This window comes from Falco rusticolus, chromosome 12 (genome assembly GCF_015220075.1).
Source record: "Falco rusticolus isolate bFalRus1 chromosome 12, bFalRus1.pri, whole genome shotgun sequence".
Lineage (NCBI taxonomy): Eukaryota > Metazoa > Chordata > Aves > Falconiformes > Falconidae > Falco > Falco rusticolus.
In genome coordinates, this window is record NC_051198.1 from 24,369,193 (window position 1) to 24,379,686 (window position 10,494).

The 10,494-nt window shown below is 40.1% G+C and overlaps 1 long non-coding RNA gene across 1 annotated transcript; it reads left to right on the forward strand.

The window, feature by feature from the left end:
- The first annotated feature begins 1,772 nt into the window (after positions 1-1,772).
- On the forward strand, positions 1,773-7,743 carry LOC119156379. The gene is made up of 3 exons (XR_005107103.1): positions 1,773-2,264; positions 3,776-3,886; positions 4,501-7,743. It is a non-coding gene; the product is annotated as an uncharacterized LOC119156379 (long non-coding RNA).
- The last annotated feature ends 2,751 nt before the right edge of the window (positions 7,744-10,494 follow it).

Here is a 10,494-nt window from a genome sequence, read left to right on the forward strand (position 1 = left end):
GCAGTGGGTGAAGGCAACAAAACCTGCAGGCCTCAGGTACCCATCTGTGTTGTGGCTAGGGAGGACTTTGCCGAGGTGGGACCGGAGGGTTTGTTCCTATTTCCTTTCATCCAGACCTTCTCCTGCCAGGAAGGGGAGATGGCCTTCTCTGAAACAGCATGAGGTGCTCTGGGGGCTCGCCAGGGCTGGATCCCACCGAAAGGACAATGCTTATCCAACTGAACCTTCCAGAGGGGGAGAAGTTCCAGCATGGTAAGAGATGGATTGGAATCCCCTCTGACAGAGAAGGGCCCTACTGCCGTCGCTGGGTAGAGTGCCCAGCATAGCTGGCCGCAGCGAACCCACCTGCAGCGAGGACAGTAGTGACAGGCCCCCGGCCCCTGCTGGGGTCTCTGGGCCTGACACCAACGTCCTGAAATCCTTAAACCCTGCTTACACCAAGAGGAATGCACTTCTGGGCTCACCCAGAGAGAGGCAAAGCCAACACACAGACTATCAGATAAGATAATATAGCAGCATTAGCACTTCTGAGGTTTTTTCCTTCCCGCCCCCCCCCCCCCCCCGAAGTATTTTTCCACAATTAGGGCCTCAGTGCAAAAACACACTCTTAAAAGAAGGGTGAGGGAAAGCTCGGCAGCACAGAGTGGTATAGTAGGATGTGATATCAGGTGAAGTGCTCCAGAAGTAGGAGGCAGAGGCTGGAAGTGAATGAGGACGAGGAGGAGAAGCCGGAGTAGATGTTCTCATAGTGAGGGAGATGCAGCCCGAGGGTGGGAGAAGAGGGGCTTCTCCTGAGCAGAGGTCGGTGGTGGGGAGCAGGTGATACAGCAGTCAGGTTCCAACTATCAAGAAATGATGACTGGGACAATTAGTACCGAAATCTATTTTTTCCATTAGATATATTTCTTTTGGCATCCTAGTAAATCTGAGAAAACAAGCTGAGTGGCCTAGCTTTGAGTGGGTTGTGATCCGGACAGGACCTCCAACTTTTGGGGATAAACCTCAGTCCTTTTTATGGTTTGACAGGAAAGGAGAGACAGCCTGCCCTGTCTTCAGAGCAGCTTTACCGTCGTCCTGCTCTGAATGCCCGTTCTTGGTTAGAAAATGCTGCCCTGTCCTGCAGCTTGTATCGCCCAGGTTAGTCCTGAGGAAACGAGTCCTGACCGTCATCGCTGAGACTGCCCAGCAATAAGAACCAGAGAATGGTGGGCAGAGAAATCTGGGAGATTTGCCTCCAAAAAGCACTTCTCCTCCTAAACAAAGCAGTCACAGGCAGGCACACTCAAACAGTATAGTATGTATGAATAAAGTAGGCTGGACTTGTCACACATCCCACAGAGATGTCAAGGTTATATTTAAGTTGCTAGAACAGACTGCTCCACAGCTCCTTGGTAGATGTTACCGAACGGGACAATTTGTGTACTTCATATACTACACCTATTTATCTGTCTTATTTACTACTTATGATGACTCTAAAGGTGGGCACAGAATCTTGAGCGTGGTTTGAGACACTAACACAGTGCTGGCTATAAAACTCTTTCCCATACCAGAAAATAAAACTGTTTACAAGCTGAAAATACTTCTGTTAAGTCCTTCATTGATACACATCATCTGAGAGACACAAAACCAAACTCATATTAAACTAACAAAGCTGATTCATTTTTACTACATCTACAGACCACAGAACACTTTGCTTTCAAGAAAAATTGAATAAATCAGAGCTTTCTTAAGGATACTTCTCCCCTTGTCTTCAGAAAGTCCTTAATGTGACATCTGTCCCTGCACTGTCACCTCTTTTAAAACTAACAAATGCATGACATATAATACAAGATTTATAAATTAAAGAAACCCACCCCTTTTAAGTAATATTCTTTAAATCTCAGTTTCTGACAGTCCTCCTATTTGCTCAGTAACTGTAATAGGCGTATTTTTCAGAAAATAGTGAATAAAAACTGACAAGCTATCGGGGGAATCTGAATGCATAATTGATAGGGGCATAAATTAATATGATTAGGCCTTTATTGGGTGCCACTGCTGCCAAACCTACAAAAGGGGCATGGAATAAAACATGGCTATGTTCTCAGGGCTGACAGACATCAATATGTAATGCATATTATCTCAAACCTTCTCATGTAGTCTGCGTATGACAGCACTCAACCTAATTGAAATTTTTATCTTTCTGTTGCATACAGACAGTTTTGACTAGCTGCTTCCAGGGAAAAGAGAGAAATCCAAATGACCCAAATGAAGGTTTCTCTGTAGAGGTATATACCGTTCTTGCAAATCACTTTAAAATGGCTTTTTGCTCTCTGGTTTTATAAAGCCATCTTCAGAAACCTGCATGAAAGACAGCCCAGGATGTGGTTTGCCTCTCTCCCTTTTAACTAAGCTTAACAGTTAAGCTAAAAGAAAGAAGGCAGTCAAAAGATTTCTTTGTAAAAATCAATATATTGTTTGCTCACTTCAACTGAGGCCTCATTTTGCTACTGTTCTTCATGCTGCATATATACAGTTTAGGAAAACATAATTTTCCTGTCTATTATGAAATTTGTAACAGTATCTCCCTCCAGACCTGTGAGGAAAAAGTTAAAAAATCGAGTGGTTTCTTGAACTGACACCCCTAGTCCCTCAAAAAATGTTGCTCAGGTGATACAGCTTCATTTAGATAATTCTAAATTATTTTTCAAGTTTTTATTTTTCAGTTCTCTTTATGAATTCACACACTGAAATGAAAAGCCGTGGCAAAACCATGATAGCTATCAGTTCTAAAATGTTTCAAAGATTTTGGTTAAATGGGAACGTAATCTATATTCACTTTTCATGAAGGGTTTTTGCTTTGATAAGTCAAAGTTGATTAAAAAGTTTCACATTTAATATTTTGCTCTTTATTGAAAAGTTCTGTACTGTATGAGTGTTCCCGAGAACGCATGCTACCATTACTAAATATTTTTATTACAGTAGTGTTGGATGTTGTACAAATAAGATAAGGAGTCAGCTTCTGCTCTGCTGTTTACAGTCTAGAATGGGATTATCCCTCGAGTAAGACACATTTAACCTGTAAAAAATCAAAATAAAGCAGACAGGGACAGAAATGGGTCCAAGAACTCATTTTGACTTTACTGAAACTCACTTCCTAAGATATAAGGAAGAAATCTATTTTTTCTTTCTGAAATATATTTTAAATTCCATGTATTTACTTTGATAAATGATAATCATGTTCTCGGTTATTTTCATGCTGTGATATAAAGACAAAGGCAGTATAGCTAAAAAATCACTTTCTTCTGTTAATCGACAATATTGTACTCTTCTAACTCATCACTCCATTATCACAAATGGTAGGAAATCCAATAAATATAAAGAGGCCACATGTTTTGTAGCTTGGAGAATGACACATTGCGTTCTGAAAGATCCATGTTGCTGCACCTGTTATTTCAAGTAATTTATTTATTTCAGAGGCTATAAAGCACTCCCATTTTCATTTTATACCTGCCCTTGGTAGTTGCAAGTTCAAGATGTGAAACAAACCTGCTATGATTTCCGTTCCATTTATGTATCACAAAGAGAGAGGTCAGGGCACTTGATAGACAACAAGAGCTCATGAACTTTCCCTTGAGCACTGTGGAGAAACTCCAAGCCTTATTTCACCCTAATGTGAATTTGTTATACGAATTAAATTCTCATGAAACATATTGAGAACATAATGCTGCATGGTTTTGGTATTGTTTGTTCCTACTTCAGTGCTCTATTGAAAATATATCTTTCTTCTGTTTTCCAGAAACAAGACTGATAACCATGTGACTAGAAAAAACCCTGTGTGTGCTCTGCAGTGTTGTGTGCATTGTCAGGTGGATGAGGTGACTTGAGGCTGTAGAGATTTAAAGGCTGGGTATTTAAATTGTTTTACTATTTTGATTCTGTGTAACTTTTTTTGTACTACTTGGGAATGTCAGTATTTACAATTTAGTGGCTATAAATAGAAAAAAATAGAATAACAAGAAATCCCCAACCCCATCAAACACATTGGCTAGAAGATGGCTTCAAGGGATGGCTCCTGATCTTGTTTCTTACTTAGAGTGATATTTAAAGTCTGGAAGGGCTTCTCTTATTAGAACATGGCTTGGACTTGTAACTACTTCAGGAGTTTCTTAAGAAAGGGTCTTATTATAGCTCAGAAGACTCTTCTAGTGACATGTGACACAGTTTGAGCCTCTTACAAGGCCAATAGCAGAACAATTTCACAATAATACTAAACATCGCAGGACAGTAGTCCAAGGTGAATTTCAGGGGTTTGTGTCTTAAAAATAATTTCTCTTATTAATCTCTGTTTTTTGGGTGATCTGGTCTTTCTCAGGGGCATGAATACAGAACAGTTCATCTAGCGGTAAAGCCTGCAGGTCAAGACAGTATTTGAGGCACTAGGCTTCCTTCTTCTCCACCTGGTAAGTTACTGAGTCCTTTTGTCCCACACCAAAATGCTTTCTTTCATCCACTTTGTTTCAGGCACACAGAGATAGACACTCATTCAGTCCATGTGTTCAGCAGCTCTGCTTGTTGTTCAGAGAGGGGGATATTACACACTGGAGGAGGAGCCTGAATTGACACCCATGCCCGGCTTTCTCCTTTTTTAGCTGTCAGATACTGCTAGCATGACCACAGCGGATGGCTGAGACAGCTATGGCAAGACTGGAGTGCAGAGTGGGGCTGGCTCGCACCACAGCGCACAGATCTCTTGTAGCAGTTGTTACCCAGTTGTTTGGCATCTCCCATTTAACTTTATAACCCCATTGCTGTCATCTATAGTCCGAAGAAACACATGTTGCTGGTGGCCTACTTTGCCCACTAGATGAAAAAAAGAACAGTTAACGTTCACAGTATAACGTACTCCTCTGTATGTGCACACATACTTGTAATTTTGGAGGAATGGACATGCAACAGCTTGAGTAAACAAGATGAACTCATGATCTTAGTCACTCTGGTCCAGGTTCAACTATGCTGGGTAGTATCTTATACCACAACTAAGTCCACAGAAGTCAATATGAGTAATGTATTCCAAATATAGCTTAAAGTTAAAAATCACTATTTCTAATCCAACCATAAGGTACATTTTTATATCCGTTTCCACAATGCAACTTCAAAACTGGAATCATAAGTGCTTACTTGAGTCCACGAATAAAACTAGCATGTGAAACAAATAAGAAGGCTTGCCAGTAGCCTGGGGAGTACCGAGGTAGGATCCTGCAAACTGGCTTGGGTGCTGCCCTGGGTTTGAATATAGTTTTGGTCATAGAGGTCCAGATTTTGCCAACCTGAGCACCAATATCAGATTGACCTCTCTCAGACAAATGTAAGCTAGCTAGGACTTCCACAGAAAAGTGATGGTGGTGAGGTGGTTGCTTGCTTTGTGTAGAACAATGCAAACCCTTTGAAATTCTCACAGTATTTTGGTAAGCTGTGAAGAACGGTGGAGGTTTTTTCAATAGAACAACTTCACGTGCTTACACATGAGAAAAGCAAAACCTGTCATGGCACTCTCTGTGGGCGAGACTTTCTTGCTGTCCTACATACTTCAGGATATATCAGACTCTCTACTTGGCCAAAATAGAATTGAACTGTGTGTGATGCAAGAGTCAGTAGATGAACCTAGCTTGTGAAGATGGAAATTATGTGGAGATAGCTCCTGTGCAGCACACCTTTTAAACTCTCCAGTAGGGACTGAACGCTGCAAGACTATGAAGATGCTTCGTGTTGCAAATCAAGGTTATTACAATGGCCTTGAAACCAGTCAATGAACATAGGCCCAAGAATGATGTTAAATATGGGGCAGGAAAAGAGAGAAACTAGCACTATTTCATAGATATGAAAGCACAGGACTGCACAGAAATGAAAAGCAATACCTACAGTGCGACTATAATAAATCACAGGTATTAACTAGCTCACAGTACCCTTGTATGGTAGGGATGGGCTGCTATCCCTGCGTGCAGAGGGAAGAACTGAGACCCAGGAAACAAGAGGTACATTTCCAGAGAGGCGAATGGCACCCGAGGTCTCCAAATCTGTTTGTAGTGTTGAGCTTTGTTCCTCCCCAACAAAGTATTTTGCCTGAGGTCAAAAAGGGTTTTTAAACAGAAGTTGCAGAAGTTCCAGTCCTAAACCCCCACCAAACCACCTTGCACGATATTGGCAAAATTCTACTGGGCTTACCGTAAACCACTGAAACCCCAAATCTGCAAAATAACTGTGGCTCTTCAAGAGGCTAGAACTTGCCTGAAATTAGCAAAGTGAAATCCATACGAGGTGTTAATATTCTTTCCCCTCACCGCAAAGCCATTTGAGGAATTTCAGCATTGTGACATTTTCAAATTACCAAATTGAAGCACTTTACATGTTAGCAAAATGCATTGCGCCAACCATGTTTTAAGAAAGATCATTTATCACCTCTGGAAAGTTGCTGAGTAAATCCTTTTGACTTTGGGCTATCCCATTCATCCTTGTTTCAAATAATGTAATTCTAACATTTTATCGATGTTCTTTAGATTTCCCCCCCTTCTTTTCCATTTAAAAACTGGTTTCTAAATACATTTGATGCAACTAAGTTTTATATTTGTCTCCTTATGGAAGTATGCAGAAGATGTGTTCAGCTATATTGATCTCTGAGGAAATGTGGATGAGGTAGATAATGTGAAACCTTTTTGTCATTACTAACAGTTATATGGGTTCTGGAAACTTTCTGTGTTTGGCTGACTAGATAAGTGGATGCATTCACATTTATTTGATTGGAAAAGTATGGGGAGTAAACTATGTCTCCCCAGTTTCTGTACAGAATTGATCTTTTGTGTATCTATGCTTTTCTATTACAGCAAAGGAGTTGGCGATTATGAGAGCAGACGCACCCCTTTCATTCTGCTGGAGTCTTTGGAGACCAGCCTCAAAGGAAAGGGAAGGGACATAAACAAATTAAGAGAGGGGAACAAAAGGGCACAAGGCAAAGTGCTGAACATTTCTACCTCTAACCTTCAGAAACTGAAGGAGAAAGAAATTACTGCTCTTGACTTTATTAGCTCCTTGCATCTCTCTCACATCTGTGACAGACTACCCTTACTCTGCCTGCTCTGGGGTGGCCGCAGGTGACAGGTACTTGTTTGGTTATGGTTCAGCTGCAGGAGCCACAGCTGGTGCTTGGCCTTACTCTGCTAGCTGGGATACCAGGTAGAAGGTTGTTAGTGTTTACGTGCAAGTCCCATGACTTGTTGTATAGGAGTTTGTCTAAAAGATGAATGAATAAAAACTGAATGAGGTCCTTTCTACTACGAAACTATCACTTAAATGATTTTTCCCACCCCTCCATTCTAATTCCTCTCCAATCGTTCAACAAGCCTCAACGTACCATCTTTTCTCTGAATTTCCAGACTAGGTTCTATATCTGCTCAGCTGTGGGCACCAAGACATATGCAAACCTCTGCAAGCAAGTCCAGACCATGAAATCTTAATTCTGGATCCAGGCTATACTTTGGTGATAAAGAGGTCTTTCAGTCCCCTTGCATCACTTACTCTCAACCCGTATAGGTTACTACTTTCTTGCCAGAACCGATTCAACCCCCCGATTTGTGGAAACAACGAATAATCCAGTGAAAAGATTTTATTTTAAAAAGCGTATCTTTTGCTCGATCTGGTTTGCAGTATGACCACAAAAAAAAAAAAAAAAAAAAAGCTGGACAGGCTTAAGTGAGGCAAAAAAGTACTTTTTTGTACTTTTGGCAAGGGGGAAAAGCAGCTGGGAACAGGAGTCATTTAAACAGCTGTTGCTGTTTTGATGCAGAGGATTCATGAGGCAGGGTTAGGTGCTGGTACCCAGAGTGCATAGGTGAGGAGAAGAAAGACTTTTGTGCTACTTTCTTAAGCTGATGGCTTTCAGGATCAGGAATACCCAGGATCAGACGGTCTGAAACAGCCTCCCTGTAGACAGCAAGCAAAATGCAAGTTGCCCGCATGCTGCCTCCTGTCCTAGACAGGCAGGTTTTACAGCTGAGACCCACTGTTATGGGGCACAGCCCTCCTGTGCAACCCTTGTGCATATACTGATATGAGTTCAACACTCTGGCTCTTGGCTTGATGTCTTTTCAGCTACAATCTTCCTTCTTCCTCCCCTGCGCCCCAACACACGTTTTTTTATGACTCCTCTTTTTTCCTGAGCCCTATGAGCTGTCATGGGATACTTTATCATGAGGTCTCTTTGCACTTTTTTTTTTTTTTTTTAAGTTCGGCTTTACATCAGTCTGCCCTGTTTATGAAAACACAAATCCATTAGTTTAACATCCATATGGTCAATCTCCTTTCTAAAGTTGGTTCCTGACCTGCAATACAACTCCTGATGATGATTGGCATAAAGCTTGTCTAATCACAATAAAACCTGTGCAGACTAAGGTCTCTGTCCTTCCCTTGGTGACCTCTTAGGCATTTCAGCTTTTCATATAGGTGTTAACTAGTACTTTTTTAATCCACTCTTATTCAAAATTAAGCAAATCTCTGCCATGATTGTTAAAATTGGCAGATAGAAACACACAAGATCTCAAAATTAAAAGCACAGAACTCATGCAAACAGGCAAGGTGATGCACGGTGGACAAGAGACACAGCTCAGAAAACCTGGAATGGAGCCCTTGGCTTTAATTAGCTGTACCAATTTATGTTTTCCAAGAATCTGGCCTGTTTCTTAAAAAAAAATGTTTTGGATGTGTTAGAAAAATTGGGTGTATAAATTACAGCTGCCCCTATGACACTTTAACTTGAACGACCAGTACTTATTCAGTCAACTACAATAGGTCTCGCTGTCCTTGGCAGGATTACAGGGGTAATATTTTTTAACATGGATGAGCAGCTCTTGAACAATTTCTCCAATGTATTAAGCATGAACGGGCTTTTCTTCAACATCAGGTGTGCATGTCTTCTCGCATTTTTCTCCACCACACATATTTATTGTGGCCATTACAGGGGGAAAACTTCCCTTCCTATAAATGTTTGTCTTCTCCTCCACCCTTTTTATGGTAACACCACAAACTGATGGAATGATCTTGTTTCACATGCCTGTCTTGGTTTATTTATTTATATAGTCAAAGATGACACTCACTATTGTTGGAGTATATTGCTACAGTTTCTTCATTGCTTGCAAAGGAACTTGTGGACAAAGATAAAGACAGGCTATGATAGATATTCTGTTAAAGACTACTTCTTGTAGCTTCCTATTGGCAAGAAATCTCATTTGTTTAAAGGGAGTTTATAATACACACAAAATTGCAAGCTTATTTAAAAAATAGTAGTAAAATACTGTTAACTTAAGCTGCCTTTATAAAAAGTTTTGAAGGCCTTGAAATATCCTCTACTGACAGCTGGACATGGACGACTTCAAATTGATGAAATAAAAATATAAATATCTTTTACATAAGAATGGTTGATACAACAACATGACTGGTACACAGCACATGTTATCTCAAACTCTGTATCTTAGGGTCTTCATCTTCAGAAAGACAATTGCTACCGGTTAGGGAGAAAAAAAAAAAAAAAGTATTCAAAAGCTTTAGTAGCAGCTGTTTCATCCTTTCATTGATTATCAATCCATTGCCAAAGCAGACGGTGCCTTTGTTTTTGTCCCCTGCCCCACCCTTAACCTGCATTTTTTTAATTGTTTAATAATTTATTGGAATATATTCTCCTGTATTTATATAAATTCCTTAGGCAACATAGCAGTTGCTTCTATAGAAAAGCTATATTAAGAATTTTAGGTATTGGTAATTGGCAATCTAACTTTGAAGATGTAAATGAGAAGTTCCCTGTATAGCATCCAAGTCTACCAAAGATTTACAGAAAAGAGAACAAGTACATGCAGGCTGAAGTGGAAATAAAAATCTTTACATCACACACATTCTGAATAAAATTGCATGTTTTTAATTGTATTTTTATTGCCTCTTTCTTGGAAAAAGGTACTCTGAGCCTAATCCTGCTGTTTTTCTAAAGTTCAGAAATAGGGTCCAGTAATACAAGACACATGGGAAGACTTTTGCAAGTCTATGTGAAGCAGTATATTGAAAGAAAATGCCTTCATTTGCCTGACCAAATTCTCATTTTAATTATTTGAGACTCCAAACTTCCTTTTCCTTTAAGTGATATTCCTTTAAGTATGTTTTCTTAGCTCAAGTGTCAGATCAATTAATTTTTTCTCTTTGCTCTAGAGAAGACTTCTTTTATTACAAGAAAAGGAAAAAAAAAGTACATATGTGATAGTAACTTTAATTATTGAAGGTTTTTGACACCACTGATGAAAATGCTTCCCACAAAGTCAGCTTTGAGCGTAGCCAGTGACAGCGCTGTGAAGGTCAGTGTTCAGATTAACATGCTCACTGTAAAAACATATGGCAGATTTTTGTACTTATAGTAGTAATGTACGAACTGATTGAAAGATTGAAAAACTTATATCCAGAGTAATTAGAAGCCTCTGATACTAA